This window comes from Aegilops tauschii, chromosome 7 (assembly GCF_002575655.3).
Source record: "Aegilops tauschii subsp. strangulata cultivar AL8/78 chromosome 7, Aet v6.0, whole genome shotgun sequence".
NCBI classification, from domain to species: domain Eukaryota; kingdom Viridiplantae; phylum Streptophyta; class Magnoliopsida; order Poales; family Poaceae; genus Aegilops; species Aegilops tauschii.
Genome location: NC_053041.3, coordinates 279,448,253 through 279,465,564, shown reverse-complemented (window position 1 = coordinate 279,465,564; position 17,312 = coordinate 279,448,253). Strand labels below are relative to the sequence as shown.

Here is a 17,312-nt window from a genome sequence, read left to right as displayed (position 1 = left end):
GGTTTAAAATAAAGATGACCCTTGGGCTCTAGAAAACCCGGGGGAAAAAGGCTTAGGTGGCAAATGGTAAAACCAAGGTTGGGCCTTGCTGGAGGAGTTTTATTCAAGGCGAACTGTCAAGGGGGTCCCATAAATCACCCAACCGCGTAAGGAACGCAAACTCAAGGAACATAATACCGGTATGACAGAAACTAGCGCGGCAAGAGTGGAACAAAACACCAGGCATAAGGCCGAGCCTTCCACCCTTTACCAAATATATAGATGCATTAATTAAATAAGAGATATTGTGATATCCCAACATATCCATGTTCTGACATGGAACAAACTTCAACTTCACCTGCAACTAGCAACGCTATAAGAAGGGCTGAGCAAAAGCGGTAACATAGCCAAACAACGGTTTGCTAGGAAAGGATGGTTAGGGGATGACATGGCAATATGGGAGACATGATATGGCAAGTGATAGGTAACGCGTCATGGCAATAGAGCGAACAACTAGCAAAGCAAAGATAGAAGTGTTTTCGAGGGGTGGTCATCTTGCCTGCAAGGTTCTCAGAGTTGTCGAAAGCTTGATCCTCGTAAGCGTACTCAACAGGTTCCTCGTTCACGAACTCGTCTCCCAGCTCTACCCAAGACAAGAACACAAACAAACGGAACCACAATCAACCACGAGAAATGCACAAGCAACATGATGCAAAACATGTATGATATGCAAGATATGATATGCGATGCATATGCGTGCTCCGGAAGGAAAATGATGAACAAGATAGTAACTTGGCAAACCAAGCATGCCACTGGATAGATGAGATGATTTCGGTCGAAATCGATATAAAGATCACCGGAAACGGATGCACGGTTTGCAAATGGCAAGCAAAACAAGAATGACACGAATCTGCGATTAACAGCATGATAGCACTTAGAATACATCAAAACACTATGCTACAGCACTCCAACATAGCAACAAAGCAGATGACAGTAATCTACAGGAGATTCTTGACAAACTATGAACACTGAGCTATGGCTAGATCACAACATAACAAGCTCAAACAAGCATGGCAAAAGTGCAAAAGATAACAGGATCACAGACTTAGTGAAATTACTGGACATGACTGAAACAGCATCAGGTAGCAATGTTCAGAGCACAAAATCAACATGCTAAAGGAAGTGAACATGGCAAAACAAGGTATGGAAATATTCTACTAAATGCATATGACAAAAGTCCCTTACTGACCATAAGCCAAAAAGGACCAGAATATATGATGGCAAGCATGTAAACATAGCAAGTTTCGTTATCAGGTTTCAGACTTAGCAGAAAACAGAGCATGGCAGAAATAATAATATGAAGGCATGTTGGTGAGCTTGATGCACTCACCACAAAGCAATGCATGACAAAAAAAGCATACATACAGCAAGATGGCATGTTTATGAAGCTATCCATGGCAAGAACAAAAGCATAGCATGTATGGAACAACTACAACAAGCTTGGCAAAAATGAATATCATGTTAAGAATCTGCCAGAAATATTTTATAGCAAAAGTAGAGCAAGATTGAGTCATGCTATGGCACTCCATAATTGCAAACAAGGCCAGGAATGGATCAATTACAACTATAGCTACAAAACATCCTTACTGAACATCTCCAAAATATGCATGGATCTCTCTGTATCATCAAGTTTACATGGCAACTAAATAACAGCAGACAAAGACTTAGAAAAATCACCAAGTCCCCGAAATCAGAAACATTACGGGGCCTAGTTTGCATGCTTGTTCTAGTCACCACAGGGATCACGAAAATACATGGCATACACCCTTGGAAAGATGGCATGGCATACAACAAAACACATGTAGGCTCATGCCCATAAGATGCACAGATTAAATGATACAAAAATGACAAATCTCCAAGTTCTGTTAAGAACAGCAGATAACAGCAACTAGCCCTCTTGCAACAGAGATTTGGGCATCAAGACGACCTCTAATGAGCATGGTGCAATTGAACAAAATATAGAGCATCACGAGGCGAACAATTTGACATATTACACGCACGAAACGGAGGTATATGCAGAGAGTTATGCAATGATGAACAGGTGCACATGCTGTAGAATTCTCAGACTTAGAAATATTTCGGGCACGGGAAAAGTCAACGCACGGGATGGATCCAGATCGGATCGAGGGGCTCGGGCTCCGATGGCGCTCACTGGCGACGGGAGAGGAGAAGGAGGAGGCGCCGAGCTCGGGGAAGGGGAGGCCGACGAGGGGGCGGCCGGAGCGAGGCCGGGGCGCGGCGGCGGAGGAGGAGGCGACGGCGCTCGGGCGCGGCGGCGGAGCAGCGCGCGGGGGCGACGGCGATGGCGGCGGCGGCGGTCGGCGGCGAGCGGCGAGGCGGCGGCGGCGGGCGAGCGCGGGCGCGGGGCGGCGGCGACTGGGCTCGGCGGGCCCGCGGCGGGCCGGCGCGGTACGGGCGGCGGCGGGCGCCACGTGGCGGCGGCGGAATGGCTGCGGAGGCGGCCGCGGACGTGTCCAGCGCTGGGGAAGACGCGTCCGGCGGCGCGGAGGATATTTTTTAGGGTTTCATGTGCGAACGTTTTTCGGGGGAGATGCAAATATATAGGTAGAGGGAGCTAGGAGGCTCCAAATGAGGTGCGGTTTTTGCCCACACGATCGTGATCGAACGACCTAGAGCATGGAAGAGAGTTTGGTGGGTTTTGGGCTGGTTTTGAGGGGGTTTTTCTGCAACACACAAATGGACATTACGGATGCCCGGTTAACCGTTGGAGTACCAAACGACCTTCAAATGGAACGAAACTTGACCGGTGGTCTACCGGTGGTATACCAAGGCCACTTGACAAGCCTCGGTCCATTCCGAGAACGTTTGACACCCGCACACGAAAGAAAACAAGAGGGGTACACACCGGAGGAGATGGGAGCGCCGGATTGCAAAACGGACAACGGGGAAAATGCTCGGATGCAAGAGACGAACACGTATGCAAATGCAATGCACATAATGACATGATAAGAAATGCATGACATGAACAAAATGCAAAACGAAAGACAAAACCCGACCACGAAGGGAATATCATAACACATAGCCGAAAATGGCAAGAGTCAGAGTTACAAATATGGAAAGTTACATCCGGGGTGTTATAAGAGGCTATCATGGCAATTTGGGAGGCTTGATAAACAAGTAGTAGGTAGTGCGACATAGCGATAGCATCGAGACAACTAGCAAAGCAAAGATAGTAGTGAGATCCAAGGTGACGGTCATCTTGCCTGAAATCCCGCTAGGAAGAAGAACGAGTCCATGAAGAAGATGAACGGGCGTAGACAAACCAAGCGTAATCGAACGAATCCTCACGATCGCAACGAAACAGGAACTATCGAGAAGAAGCACAACCGGAAAGAAGCAAACAACATGATAAACACACAACACATAAACATGGTATGATGCACAATCAAGTATGATGCATGTCCATTTTAATGAGGCATGGTATGGCTAAGTGCAACAAACGATACTACAAATTAAGTGGAGCTCAATATGCAATGAGTTGCATATTGACGAAACCCCACATTCAAGTATTTAGTTCACTCTCGTTTATGAACCCAACAATATTAAATGCTGTTAAACATGGCAAGAGGTGAAGCATAAGTAAACCAACTATTTAGGCAAGTTTAAATGAGGCCGGAAACAACAAACAACAATTCCGGAAAATCCCCGTATGTGAATTTCGAATTTGGTACTGATCTGATTAAAACATTATGTTAGAGTTGTTAAACAGAAAGTTAAAGTGCACCATGTTAATCTATGAATTTTTTCACCCGATTTACATATAAAGTTTATTTAATTCGGAGCTACGGTTAAATTGGTATGAAATAAACCATTTTAGCAATGCCATATATGCAAATTAATGCAAACAACAATTTTAAATATTTTTAACAGGGATGAAAGTTGCATATTATGAAAGTACATGAAAATCTGAGCAAGATGCATATATGACAGGTTTTATTTGGATGCATGGTTATTTGGTTATTGACAATTCAAAATGATGGCATTGATGTGAATATGCAGAAAATGAATAAATGCTAAATAACATGGGACAAGAAAAAAAACATACACGGGCCGGATTCAATGTGCTGTGCAAGCCCAGAAGCAGATCTGGCCCGAAGGGGATGTGGGTGTGCAAAATAACAAGAAAACAGAGAAAAAAATGGGGGCGGCTGGGACTTGATCCCACGAGGCCACGACCTCCTGGATAGAGGAGCAGAGTATACCTGGGCATACCTCGAGCCGGGCCGGGCTTCGGGCCGGGCCTCGCCAAGCCCGACGCAAAAAACCCAGCCCGAGCCCGGCCAGGCCGTCGGGCCTGTTTTCTGGGCCCGAGCCCGGCCCGAACATGTAAAAGCCCGTCGGGCTTCGGGCCGGCCCGGCCCGTCCTTCAGGAAAACACGAAAACGATGGGCCCGGGCCGGGCCCGGCCCGGCCTTCGGGCTCAAAATCTAGGCCCGAGCCCGGCCCGGGAGCGGCGTCGGGCCGACCCGGGTCGGGCTTTTTCGGGCCGGGCTGCCCATGGCCAGGACTAGAGCAGAGTGCTGGACGCGGATTTTTAATTGTGCGTTCCGTATGCAGCTTGTATCAGCACCGCACATGACCCACCTTTGTGTCAGCCATGCATAGTATTCCATGGTCACAGAGATTTTGGCTGCATGTATATTCAGCTGTATTCCAACTGATTTGACCTCACGTGGGACCAGGCCCTATAGATTCTGTTAGAAGGGAGAGAAGAATTGGTGAAATAGTTTGATTATTGCTTGAGCCTCGTGGGCATATATATAGGAGTGCAAAGACCAACTTGGAGTACAAGATAAGGCAGGACCAAATCCTAGTCTATCTCGTCTTTCCTAATAATCACGATACTCAACATCCCCCCGCAGTCACAACGGTAGCGACGCAGACAGCGAGACTGGAGAAGAATCCAAAGGCAAGCCGACGGACACCCCCCCACAGTCGTAACGGTCGACGCATCGCGGAGTCATGGCTGGAGTGACAACCGATGAGGTTGCTCAAGCAGGCGGTAGCCCTTTGTGCCGTTGTCGAGGTAGCCGAGAGCGTGGGTGGTGGAGCCGTGGTCGAGGTAGCCGTGCGAAGAATGCCGTGGTCGATGTCGAGTCTGGGTGGCCGGTGTCGAGGAAGTCGCCGTGGAGCCGCGGGCGCAAGGTGGCGCCAAGTTAGTCATGGGCGCAGTGGTGTTGAAGTAGTGGTGCGTCGGGAAGAAGATGTTGTTGGCGACGCGTCGTGGCGGGTTTGCCAATCCCGGGGACACATCGTGGACGAAGGCACGCACCGGTGTTGCCAGCACCGGGCATGCGTAGACGGACGAAGACGAAGTTGACGAAGTGCCGCACCAGGCTTGCCAGGCCCGGGGACACGTCGTGGACGAAGGCACGCGACGGTGTTGCCAGCACCAGACATGCGTAGACTGGGACTTGCACGAGCTGTACGCCATGTCGAAGAGGTCGAAGAGGCCAGCAGAGAAGGACTCGACGACGGTTGCGGCGTCCATCGGCACGGGGCCGATGTCACCAACGGTGGTCGGATCGGAGTAGACGAAGTGGTCGGGGTAGATGACGGCAACGCTGGCGACCGGCTAGTGCTGGATGAAGAAGGGGGTGGACCGGCGGCGGCGGCCAAAGAAGAGCAGCGGCGGCAGCCTGACGGCGGCGGCGGCGGCTAGGTTAGGAGTGCGGCGACGGTGCTCGAAGTAGGCGAAGAACCCTGACAACGTGACGAAGACCGGCGCGGACGGTGGCGTTCCCGCGCCAAGGGAGACGGCACGGCGCATACCACGGGAGGTCGACGTGCGGGGACGGCGGAGTGGACCGCGGGCCGTGACGCTACAGCCCGAAGATGCGGAAGCGGCGGCGGCTAGGGTTTAGGATCGACTTGCGATAGATACCATGTTAGAAGGGAGTGAGGGATTGATGAAATAGTTTGATTATTGCTTGAGCCTCGTGAGCATATATATATAGAAATACAAAGACCAACTTGGAATACAAGACAAGGCAGGACCAAATCCTAGCCTATCTCGTCTTTCCTAATAATCACGATACTCAACGGATTCCCCTGGCACGAGCTTGTACGCTGCTCCTTTATCCCATGCCGCATGTGTGTAGTTTTGTCTTTTGAATAGTGCCAAACCATGCACACGGTGTTAACTAGAATGCCAAACCACTTGAACCGCTAATTATGCAAGAACAAACAGATTTCTAACTAATTTGTGTATTAGTATATACTCCTTTATAAATTTTATTATGCAGAGTATATATTAGCTCGGTCCACCTTTTTTAGTAAACTTTATAAAGTTCTTCTGATATTCCTGCAAAGTACATCACACTGAAACGAACAACACGTCTCCCATACTAATTATTCCCAACGCTCTTATATTTCTTTACGGAGGAAGTAACTTTTTTCTACGTGCATATAATACAGTATAATATTTCTTTACGGAGGAAGTAACTTTTTTCTACGTGCATATAATACAGTATAATAAGGTATTAGTCAAGAGTCCCCCGGGAAAAAAGTCCCTCCAATCGGATTTAGTACTAGACAACAGAAAGAGTACTGCCTCGTATAAAAAAAGTATTGAACAATATAATTAGAAGTTCTTCGAAGCATCCAAGCAAAGTCGATTAGTCATTCGTGCCCTATATACTAAGTGCACCACACACTTTAGAAAAGTTCTTAAATTATTATGGATGACGGTAAAGTCCTTCAGGATCGATTTGTAAAGCGCGCAAAGAGCATGAACAGAAGTTTTTATCGTAAGATATAAAAAGTCGATAAGTACTTACCGCCATATACCATTAAGTGCGCCACACGCTTGAGCAAAGTTTTTAATTTTTTACTGCCGACGGTAAAGTTTTTCCGGATCGATCTCTAAAGTGCGTAGCATGCATGAACAAAATTTTCATTCTAAGAGATAAGAAGTCGATAAGTCCTTCGTGCCCTATATACTAAGTGCACCACATGCTTGAGCAAAGTTCTTATTTTTTATGGATGACGGTAAGTTCTTTTGGATTGATCGGTAAAGTGCGCAAAGAGCATGAATAAATCAAAGCATTCACAGTATGAACTAATAATTCAGTCATGATTCCATAGTTAACAAACTGGTGAAACAATACCAAAACTGAAATAATAACAAAAGTGCGGAGTGATGAGAAACCAAGTACGTACTTTATCTTGGTTAAAAGAAGTGCTTGCAAATCCTCAAATATTAAGTCAGTTACTTTAAGCAATGGTGTCTGCTTCACTCGAAAAGCATTTTGGCTAAGAACTAGGTTCTCTAGTACCTTCCCTTGACCAGAAAAGTGCTAAGAACGAGCATAACACAAATCTTGAATGCAATATACAAAATTTATCAAGACGCAACCCCTTCCAATCCACAGAAAAAGAAGAGGATGGGTATGTGAAACAAGAGTCATGCTCCTGCCTGGCCTTCCCGTGTCTTCGCGCCCAAAATTTAAGACGAAGAGCATCTAGTGGCCGACCTCGAGCCATGCCCCGAGGTCATGGAGCTGCAGCGACCTAGAACTATTTTTTTGGGAGAGCGACCTAGAACTCTGAAAAGTAAAGAAACATTAGAGCAAATTCAGTAGGGTATTTCTTTTTCGCACATCAATTGTAACAGCCAAGATCCATAGCAAATCGAGGAGAAAATAAAAGGATTTTCATCAGAGAAATATAAGGTAAAGTAAAAGACATCTGCTTCCACCCTCTTGCTGGATCCAACAAAAAGAAGAAAGAATAAGACAGATGAAGGTGTGTATGTGGATCTCACCTGTGTACTTCCTCAAGCTGCTCGACTGGTGGTAGGAGCCTGGTGAGGAGTTCTTGGAGACGAGGAGCATTACGACAGCCTCGGGGGGAGAAGCGGATTGGAGATCCGGAGGTGTCTATGCTCCCCGTCGTCTTCCTCCTCTGGCCATCCCCGATCTAGGACTCTTTGGGCGAATTTGAGGAGCAGATTTTTTTCATCCATTTTCTTCCTAGCAACCAACAAAGATCACATCAAAACCTAGAATCACAGGAAACCAAAAAAGCAAACAGATTTGGGAAGAAAAACAAGAACAACAACTTTGGATCTGAAACTTCCATCTCCTTCCCCTCTTCTTTCTCCTCCTCTCTGGCCGCTCCTGGGGCTCATCCTCTTCTGGCGCCGTGATGGTGCGGGGTAAAGGGAGGTCGCCTCCTCTATTGTGGGCTAGTCGACGGCAACCGGAAAAGTGCGACGAGCAGGAGCAGTGGTGGACTGGCGGGGAGCTTGTCCGCCTCTCCAGATCTAAACTGAGCCGGGAGTCCCATCGCTTGTGTGCCGTCTCGATCTCAGGAGGGCGTAGGTATAGGGCCCCACTAAAGTCAGATACGATTCGACTGTATTCAGTGGTATACCGTGTGGTAATGGTTTAGAGGTGGGGCCGAGAGGAAATGCCACATGGGCTGTGGGGCCAGTTGGTGTGGATCCATATGCACGCGCGAGCGACTTCGATTCCCGCTGCATACGGAACGCGAATGGAAATGCCTTTATCGCAGAGTGCTGAACAGTGCGCTGCTGCTGCTTATTTGTGCCAAACAAGGGCGTGGCGGCAGAAGCTGAACCAAAGCAAAGGCCAGGCCTACTTCTTCGTGGATCACAGAGGAACTGGCTGACGACGCCGGCGAGCAAGACGGCGACCGTCGCGACCACAGGCCGACGGCGGGGGTGCGGAAGTAGGTGGAGGTGTGGTGCGCGGCTTGCGGAGTGAGGCGGAAGCAGAGACCTCGAGCTCAAGCGTTTCCTTGGCTCGGGACCATGGCGAGGTGCAGCTGAGGCACTGGGTGGCGATGGCGTGGCGTGCAGGCGAGCTGCGGTGCGTGTGCGGGGCACGGGGTTTTGCGTGTGTGGATGCGAGCAAGTTTGGGTGTGCAGCTAGCGGCGGAGCAACAGCGGGAGTGTGCGCGCAGGGGGGTCTGCCCGGGGATGAGCTCATGCTCGCCTTGGTTGTTTCGGCGGCTGGGATTGGCCAGGCCCTAGTGCTCGTATTCGAGCGCGGGCGAGCGCGTGGGACTGCACCAGGCGCGATCTGGGCGTGGCATTGCGTGTGTGCATAAGAAACAGAGGAAGCATAGCAACCTCGCCGGTGATCGAAGTGACGGCGGAGGAACTATCGGGCATGCAAGCAACCGGCGACAGAAGATGCAATCAACGGGAAAAGGTACGGGGAAGCGCGGCTGCTCACGTAGAGGGGCTCGGAGGAGTCAATCGAGCTCGGGGACGAGAGGACGCGACGAAGCTGGCCGGTGACGAGCACCTACCGTAGATGAAGAAGATGAAGACGACGACGAGGAACTTGACGTTCCTCTGAACCGTGAAGAAGATGAAGCAAAGGAAGAGGACATCGAGGAACTTGGCGTCTTCGGCCTTGGAACGCAGCGGGAACGGGGTCGTGGAGGAAGAAGGGGCCGGCGTTGGAGCTCCTACGCCGGAAGAGAGCTCCGGCTCGCCTCGTCCATGGCAATCGGGAGCGAGGCAACAGAGCGCTTGGGGTGCCCTTACTTGCGCAACAGCGGCAGAGAAGAGGGGGGGAAGACTAGTACCCTAGGGCGCTGCGGGGCCTCTTATAGGGGCGAGGCGCAGCTCGGCTGGCTGCCATCGTGGCCATGTGCGCTCGGCCAGGATGTTTTTACTATGAGGAGAGGAGGAAACAAGAGGAAGGAGAAAGGTGAGGAAGAGAGAGACCGCCAGGTGGGGTCGCCCTTGTTGAAACGTGGAATTTCACCATGGGAAGGCTAGGTGGTTGCAGCGCTGGGTTGCTGGGCCGGATGGAAGGAGAGGCCCAGCGAGTAGCTGAGGTAAGGGGCCTTTTCCTCTCTTGTAATTTTTATGTTTATATAAATAAACAGACAACAATGAGGAAAGTCCAAGGGTTTTTGGTCAGGAATATGAGATATATAAATACATATCTGGAACCCTGGATTTATGCACTATTTGATAAAAGTGATTTGGCAATTTTAGAGATAGAAAAATAATTCGAGTTTGAACTAAATTCAAACTTGAGCTATTTTTGAACCCAACCAATTCATCTCTAAATGAGCTGAAACTTGACAGAAAGGTTGAAGGCAAGGTGTTGGATTTACAGAAAATAAGTGAACATTTTTTTACAGGAACAGGAAATGGCCACTTGCAATAAATGGGTGACAAATGAAAGGAAGAAGCTTGTGATGGGGTGCTGCACTTGATAATGTTCTAAATGGAAAGGGCAAGATGAAACAGCAAAGAAGATGAGGAGAAGGAGTTCACAAAGATAACAAGCACACAACAAATATGCACATGACAATGATGACCATGATGCAAATGCAACAAAATGACAAAGGCAATATCACATCATGAAGCATAGAACAAAGCAAGTGACACAACCATGGCAAACAAACAAGGATGGCACAATGCAATATAATAAAAGATGAACATGATGCAAGAAGCAAAATATGGCAATGGCATTCATCATGATCATGGCAACAATATAGGGAAAAGAAATATGCAAAACAATTATGACAATGCCACACACAATAATACTCATGCCACAAAATAGAAGGGGCAAAGCAAACAATGATGATGATGATGCCACTTATATTAAAGCCCACATGGAAATCACACATGACAAGGTTGGATAGGTTACAAAATAGGAAGGATCGCACTTGGGCTGTTGCACGAGCTATCCCCGAGTGGTCCTCGAATTTCTTCGAGACGGACCGTCCTCCCACTGGCTTCCTGACTGAGAAACTCTTTCTCAAGGAAACCCCCGTTCCGAGCAACAAACACTTTGTTCTCTTTCCGGTTGTAGAAGCTATATCCTAAGGTTTCCCTCGGATATCCCATGAATATGCATTTATCCGACTTGGGTGTAAGCTTGTCTGGCATAAGTCGCTTGACAAATGCTTCACAACCACATATCATTAGAAAAGACAAACTGGGACTCTTCCCGGTCCACATCTCATGTGGTGTCTTGTCTACGGATTTTGATGGTACCCTGTTAAGTGTGAAAGCTGCAGTTTCTAGAGCATATCCCCAGAATGACAAGGGTAAATCCGATTTGCTCATCATTGATCGGACCATGTCCAACAAGGTCCTATTCCTCCGTTCTGACACGCCGTTTCTCTGTGGCGTACCCGGAGGTGTGAGCTGAGGTACTATACCTCGGCTTTTCAGATGATCATCAAACTCCTGGCTCATGTACTCACCTCCACGATCTAATCGTAGAAGTTTTATAGTCTTGCCGAGCTGATTCTCAACCTTGTTCTGAAACTCTTTGAAATTTTCAAAAGTTTCCGACTTGTGCCTCATCAAATAGATATACCCATATCTACTCAAGTCGTCGGTAAAAGTCACGAAGTACTGATAGACACCTCTGGCAGTTGTGCTCATTGGACCACACACATCACTGTGTATAAGCTCCAACAACTCGGACGCCCTCTTGCAACTCTTTGCAAAAGGAGACTTGGTCATCTTGCCGAGCAAGCATGATTCGCGTGCCTCGAACAACCCGAAGTCGGACAAAGTTAGGAGCCCATCATCATGGAGCTTTTTCATGCATTTCAGACTAATGTGTCCAAGCTGGCAATGCCAGAAGTGTGTCGAATTTATCTAATTAGGCTTATGCCTCTTGACATTCATGTTATAGACCGGTTCCTGTTCCAGATTTAATATAAAAAGCCCATCAACAATGGGTGCATAGCCGTGGAACATTCCATTCAAATAAAATGAAAAACCATTATCCTTTAAATTGAATTCATAACCCTGACTCATCAAGCATGAGGCAGAAATAATGTTCCGACTAAGTGCAAGAATGTAATAACAATTATTCAATTCCGAAATAAATCCAGAAGGAAGTTGGAGCTGCATCGTACCGACCTCCAACACAACAACTCTTGCTTTGTTGCCGACCCTGATGTTAATCTCCGCTTGTGCCACACGCCTAGTTCTTACCAGCCCCTGCATCGAGTTGCAAATATGAACGACCGATCCGGTATCAAATATCCAAGAGCTACTAGGTATGTCAGCAAGGTAAATGTCTATAACATATGTAACAAGTGTACCTTTGCCTAAAGCAGCATTTCCGGCCTTCTTGCCATGCTCAGCAAGCCACTTGCTACAGCTCCTCTTCCAGAGACCAGGTTCCTTGCAATGATAGCAAATGTTCTTCGAGTCTGGTCCTGACTTCGGCTCAGCGGCGGAGGTTATCGTCTCCGTGCCCTTTGCCTTAGCCTTCTTCTTGGACCAACTCTTCTTGAACTTAGCCGATTTGTGCGCCATCAACACTTGATGCGTGCCTTTCTTAATATCCTGCTCTGTCACCTTGAGCATCCCATGCAGTTCAGTGAGCTTCTTATCCATGCCGTGCATGTGATATTTCGAGATGAACGTCCCATAGCTAGGCGGAAGAGAACCCGGAACAGCATCAGTAGCCAGCTCATCCAAGAGCGGGAAGCCTAACCGATCCAAAGCTTGCACGTATCCGATCTTGACCACAAGTGGGCTCAGTGGATCACCTTCCTTCAGCTTACAATACATCAAGGATTTCCAGACGTTGAACCTTTTGGTCCTAGCCTGCACCTGAAACATGCTCTTGAGACTCCCAATCATATCGAAAGCCCCAACATCTTTGAAATGCTGCTGCAAATCGGGCTCCATACAAGCCAGCATGAGGCAGTTGATCTCATTTGATTCATCAACGAGTTTCTGGTAGGCATTCCTGCTTGTGGAATTAGCATTATCGGCATGTTCCTTTGGAAGTGGATCCTCTAGAACATGTTCCTTTTTATCATGCTTGAGAAAAATTCTCAAATTTCTATACTAGCTAGGTGGTAGAGTTTGTTCGATTCAGTTTATCCTTTTCCAGAATTGATTTCAATGCAAAGTTGGGTTGAGCAGGTGGTGCCATAAATCTACAGCAGAAAAATATGCAATCACTAAGCAATGTGTTTATGTAGAGTAATTCAAGCCTTAAACATAAATACTCCCACTGAAGTCGGCATCCCTCCGCATACTCTCAGTGATTTAGGATCCGACTAGCGCATGCGACTAGTGAGCTTTAGCATCACTGCTAGCCAACATACCTATCTGGTAAGCAACTCCTTGCTAATCGTATCTCTATATGACTCTTGTCGGTCGGGAAGGTATCTCATACCCCGGCCCCCAACCTTCTTTGCCACAAGGCCCAAAACCGTTTTGATAGCCTTGTCAGGTTAACTTGATGCAGTGCATGTCTGTGTCCGACACAAACCCTTCAGTTCAAGGACACCTAGTAGCACCCCAATTTAATGAGCCCACTGCTAGACGTACTTGACATGCGAAGGTGCAACATCGGGAATGGAAATTCGCTTGATATTAATGAGGGGTCATTCTACCATTTTAACATGCATAGAAAACAAGAAGCATGACAATCACAAATAAACATATATTGTGAAATAGTATGGCTCCTTCATGGATGTTCTTCCAGGTCGGCTCCGACTCCGATGACCATCTAGGAACTCCATCTTGTTTGTCACGCCGGGATGCCAAGCCACCAACCTGATCTCTATTATCCAACTACTACAACTAGTAATGAATTTTACAAAGAATCACAAGTCGACACGTAGGTCGTTATACATTATAATGACAGCACTTTGGCTCCTGCCGGCTGGCAAATCATGACACACTGGTCATGTATAATTTACACACATGCATCATGATACGTCTCCAACGTATCTATAATTTTTGATTGTTCCATACTATTATATTATCTGTTTTGGATGTTTAATGGGCTTTATTATGCACTTTTATATTATTTTTGGGACTAACCTACTAACCGGAGGCCCAGTGCAAATTGCTGTTTTTTGCCTATTTCAATGCTTCGCAGAAAAGGAATATCAAACGGAAACCAAACGGAATGAAACCTTCGGGAGAGTTATTTTTGGAACAAACGCAATCCAGAAGACTTGGAGTGGACGTCAAGGAAGCAACGAGGCGGCCACGAGGTAGGGAGGTGCACCCAGGGGGTAGGCGCGCCCCCACCCTCGTGGGCCCCTCGTGTCTCCACCGACCTACTTCTTTCGCCTATATATACTCATATACCCTGAAAACATCCGAAAGCACCACGAAACCCTTTTTCCACCGCCGCAACCTTCTGTGCCTGTGAGATCCCATCTTGGGGCCTTTTCCGGCGCTCTGCCGGAGGGGGAATCGATCACGGAGGGCTTCTACATCAACACCCTAGCCTCCCCGATGATGTGTGAGTAGTTTACCACAGACCTTCGGGTCCATAGTTATTAGCTAGATGGCTTCTTCTCTCTCTTTGGATCTCAATACAAAGTTCTCCTTGATTCTCTTGGAGATCTATTCGATGTAATTCTTTTTGCGGTGTGTTTGTCGAGATCCGATGAATTGTGGGTTTATGATCAAGATTATCTATGAACAATATTTGGTTCTTCTCTGAATTCTTATATGTATGATTTGATATCTTTGCAAGTCTCTTCAAATTATCAGTTTGGTTTGGCCTACTGGATTGATCTTTCTTGCAATGGGATAAGTGCTTAGCTTTGGGTTCAATCTTGCGGTGTCCTTTCCCAGTGACAGCAGGGGCAGCAAGGCACGTATTGTATTGTTGCCATCGAGGATAAAAAGATGGGGTTTATATCATATTGCTTGAGTTTATCCCTCTACATCATGTCATCTTGCCTAATGCGTTACTCTGTTCTTATGAACTTAATACTCTAGATGCATGCTGGATAGCGGTCGATGTGTGGAGTAATAGTAGTAGATGCAGAATCATTTCGGTCTACTTGTCGCGGACGTGATGCCTATATACATGATCATGCCTAGATATTCTCATAACTACGCGCTTTTCTATCAATTGCTCGACAGTAATTTGTTCACCCACCGTAGATTATGCTATCTTGAGAGAAGCCACTAGTGAAACCTATGGCCCCCGGGTCTATTTTCTATCATATAAGTTTCTGATCTATTTTATTTTGCAATCTTTACTTTCCAATCTATATCATAAAAATACCAAAAATATTTATCTTATTATCTCTATCAGATCTCACTTTTGCAAGTGGTCGTGAAGGGATTGACAACCCCTTTATCGCTATGGGGGGTAGGTGGAGACTAAGACTGACAGTAGAATGGGGGGTAGGTATGAGGAGGCAAGATCCTAGCTATGGCGAAGTTGTACACACGAGTTTTACGAGTTCAGGCCCTTCGCGGAGGAAGTAATAGCCCTACGTCTCGGTGCCCGGAGGCGGTCCATTGGATTATGCGTGTGTCTGTTACAGGGGGTGCGAACCCTTGTGCTAGTGGAGGGGGGTGGCTTATATAGAGTGCGCCAGGACCCCAGCCAGCCCACATTACAAGGAGTTCAATGTACATAAAGAGGGAGCATTACAGGTAACGTCCATAATAAAGTGACATAACTGATCATTAAGTCTATGAGTAACGCCTGACCGTTGCGTGCAGAGTGACTTTGGGTCTTCTGTCCGTCGGGTGGTTTCTGTTACGGTCGAGTGACATCTAGTATTCCGAGTGGAATGCTTTAGGTCGAGTGGATGCTGTTATCCTTTGAATACTTCTGACTTTAGGGTGATGTCCTAGGGGAGGGTGTCTAGGTCAGGCCTATGACCCTACCCTAGGTACATAGCTTCATCATTAGCCCCCGAATGGTTCAGGGTTCGAGTGGAGAAGGAGTTGAGAATTCTTCCAACTCAATTTCTGCGCTTCGGAAGCGTCTTGCCTGGTCCCATGAATCAACACGATGACTCCAACTTCTTTTTTCAGTAGCCTTGATCCATTCTTGGTTTTGTCTAGTGAACTTTCATTGTTAAGCTTCGAGTGCTGGTAAGGAAATAATCTTCAGTCTGACAGGTTGCTCTGCTGTTTGCGAATCTCCCAGGATTCGAATTTTGCGAACGCGCGAGGAGGAGGGGGCCGTAGTAATCGGGACAGATTAGGCAGGGCCGCCTCGATTCTTGCTACCTCTTGAGCACTGCGTTGGTTTTCCCTTGAAGAGGAAAGGGTGATGCAGCAAAGTAGTGTAAGTATTACCCTTAGTTTTTGAGAACCAAGGTATCAATCTAGTAGGAGGCTACGCGCGAGTCCCTCGCACCTACACAAACAAATAAATCCTCGCGACCAACGCGATAAGGGGTTGTCAATCCCTACACGGTCACTTACGAGAGTGAGATCTGATAGATATGATAGGATAATTTTTTTGGTATTTTTATGATAAAGATGCAAAGTAAAATAAAAGCAACGGAAATAACTAAGTGTTGAAAGATTAATATGATGGAAAATAGACCCGGGGGCCATAGGTTTCACTAGTGGCTTCTCTCAAGAGCATAAGTATTTTACGGTGGGTGAACAAATTACTGTTGAGCAATTGACAGAACTGAGCATAGTTATGAGAATATCTAGGTATGATCATGTATATAGGCATCACGTCCGAGACAAGTAGACCGACTCCTGCCTGCATCTACTACTATTACTCCACACATCGACCGCTATCCAGCATGCATCTAGAGTATTAAGTTCATAAGAATAAAGTAACGCTTTAAGCAAGATGACATGATGTAGAGGGATAAATTCATGCAATATGATAAAAACCCCATCTTGTTATCCTCCATGGCAACAATACAATACGTGCCTTGCTGCCCCTACTGTCACTGGGAAAAGGACACCACAAGATTGAACCCAAAGCTAAGCACTTCTCCCATTGCAAGAAAGATCAATCTAGTAGGCCAAACCAAACTGATAATTCGAAGAGACTTGCAAAGATAACCAATCATACATAAAAGAATTCAGAAGATTCAAATATTGTTCATAGATAAACTTGATCATAAACCCACAATTCATCGATCTCAACAAACACATCGCAAAAGAAGATTACATCGAATAGATCTCCACGAGAGAGGGGGAGAACATTGTATTGAGATCCAAAAAGAGAGAGGAAGCCATCTAGCTAATAACTATGGACCCGAAGGTCTGAGGTAAACTACTCACACTTCATCGGAGAGGCTATGGTGTTGATGTAGAAGCCCTCCGTGATCGATGCCCCCTCCGGTGGAGCTCCGGAACAGGCCCCAAGATGGGATCTCGTGGGTACAGAAGGTTGCGGCGGTGGAATCAGGTTTTTGGCTCCGTATTTGATCGTTTGGGGGTACGTAGGTATATATAGGAGGAAGGAGTACGTCGGTGGAGCAACATGGGGCCCACGAGGGTGGAGGGCGCGCCTGGGGGGGGGGGGGTAGGCGCGCCCCCT

At 47.2% G+C, this 17,312-nt stretch overlaps 1 long non-coding RNA gene across 1 annotated transcript; it reads right to left on the bottom strand.

Moving 5' to 3' along the window:
• Nucleotides 1–7,202: 7,202 nt before the first annotated feature.
• Nucleotides 7,203–8,391, bottom strand: LOC109753868 (uncharacterized). The gene is made up of 3 exons (XR_002230557.4): nucleotides 8,123–8,391; nucleotides 7,826–8,033; nucleotides 7,203–7,607 (listed from the first exon to the last, which is right to left on the bottom strand). It is a non-coding gene; the product is annotated as an uncharacterized lncRNA (long non-coding RNA).
• Between the last annotated feature and the right edge of the window lie 8,921 nt (nucleotides 8,392–17,312).